Below are 2,290 nucleotides of genomic sequence, written 5' to 3'. Positions count from 1 at the left end.
CCTGCTCCCACCACCCTACCCCGCTCCCTGTGTTCCCCCAAATCCGGCTCTCCTCTAATTGCATTTGAACATTTTCTGTTGGTACATTTTATCTGTAGTTTGGTGTATTTGACTATTTCTTAGTAAACTTAAGAGAGAGCTTCTTTTGTTCAAATGTGGAGTCCTGCTCAATATCCTCTTAGTTTTCATATGCCTCTCAAGGTTTTTCTGAAATTCTTTTTCCATGCCTGAACCAGTGGAGTTTCACACATGTGCTGTAATGGCTGAGCCCAAGGCAGAGTGACATTGCCATCTGTTAACCATGTGGTGTCTCAAGTTTATCACCTTGAAGAATGACTAAGTCACCAGTTGCTGCAGGTCCCATTCTTGAGTGACAGCTAAGAGTTCCATAGCTCATCATTCCTATTCTCATAATTTAGGTCAGTTTCACCTAAGAGTATTTACTTAACCACTCGAATTCAATTTGAGTCTACCTAAAATATTAATATCAACAAATATTTATTAAACTCTTGTAGAAAAGGGACTCTGACAACTTTCTGCCCTTTCACAGGACACCCAAATCATCTTGCATGTTAACCCTCGTGTTTCTCTATTTCACAACTTAAAAGAGCTAAGTGTCATCTGTAAACACATTTGTTTCTTTTAAATTTTTTTCTGAAAATGTTTTGTAAACCAGTGCCTTGTCCTCGATAAGAATGTTCCTCCCACTCACCATCCAGATTTCTGAGCAAGATGATGCCATCTTGGCAGGAGAGGACCCCTTGGGCAGGGTTGGCAGTTTGTTGGATATTCTGGCTAAGGACTTCTCTAGGAGAAGGGAAGGAGGGATGTTTTGGAGGTCCGATCTATGTCTGTATAGACGCCATGGGGGGAAAGAATCTCCAGGCAGATGTCCTGGGAAAAGTATGGGAGGGAAGTAAATCTCTTACAATAGTATCCAAGAAACAATCTCAGGAATCATTAGGTATTTGAGAGGGCATTAATAATCAATGCAATTTGATCAATTAACTGATTTTAAAATATGTCGAAGTTTTATTTTCAGGTTCCATTGTGTATTTTTGGTGCATTATTCTGTGCAGTTATTTCATCCACGATCAAAGGGGACTGAAAGATTGGCTATTCCACATTAAAATCGTTTTTATCATATTGGCATTGACATGATGCTGGGGTACACGGTATCCACCCTGTTCTTCCACCATTGCTGCTAGTTCTTGTTGCTCACAGAAGCAGTAAAGTTTTCCTTCACTTATGGAGCTCATGCGGATATGCCCCACTTTATGCAATGAATGGGCTCCTGCAAATGTGTGTGATGTTTACCGTTGTGAATCACTTTGTTTTTGAAAACATTAGAGGAGCTGACTATTTCTAGGATGCTTACCATGTGCTTCATTTCTTCATATCACAAGCCATTCTGATTTTCAAGAAAATAACCTCTCTCTAATATATTAGCTTGTGAGTTCCATTTTTATCTAAAATGTTTAATTAAAGCAAGATAAAACTATACTTCATAACATTCAGTTGCCTGAGTTATTGTAGAAATCCCCAATGTATTACCAGAATGTAGCTTAATGTCTCAAATAAATGCCAAGTTGTCCAAATCAAATTGATTGGCAACTTAATTAGGAATAAAGGTCACTATCATCCATATTTCCCTACTCTTTTTTAGAAAGAAAACATTCACACAGTGAAGAGAATCAGAATGTGTTTTATATCCCTAGAGTTATAAACATTTGTATCAAAATATTTACAATTATAGTATATGAAATATCAATCCATTAAAGAAGAAGCCAAATACAGTACTAGAACAACCCACAAGTGTAATGCAATTACATGAGACGTAAATGTCACAGAAAAAAATAAAAGACAAGGAAATACACAGTTCATTCCAGTCATAGTTTGACTTTTTAATATAATGTGAGTATCTCTTTTGGATATATCTGATACGTAAATATATGTCTGCACATAAGGCAGACTTCTATAATTGTCTGATAATTAAATCATAATTTAAAAGCTCATCATCCCACAGTTTTTCTGGCCAATTTCTCCACCCCAAACCCAGTAATTTGGTGGCCTGCCATCAATATTCCCTTAACCAGAATGAACATGGAGAAATATTCTTAGTAATAGTCCTTTTACATAAATACCAGCAATCATGGCATAACAACTCCCCAAAAAGGAAAGGTATATGAGAAAGGGGATGAGGAGATTGCAAGAAGAAGGAAAATGGGCAAGATGTTTCAGATTCTCCTTGGGGTAGATCTTCTCAGGTTGGTAAAGAAAGTGTTTTCCC

Source organism: Elephas maximus, chromosome 4 (genome assembly GCF_024166365.1).
Source record: "Elephas maximus indicus isolate mEleMax1 chromosome 4, mEleMax1 primary haplotype, whole genome shotgun sequence".
Taxonomy (NCBI): Eukaryota; Metazoa; Chordata; class Mammalia; order Proboscidea; family Elephantidae; genus Elephas; species Elephas maximus.
The sequence above is the reverse complement of the archived record's forward strand: the minus strand, read 5'-3'. Positions refer to the sequence as shown.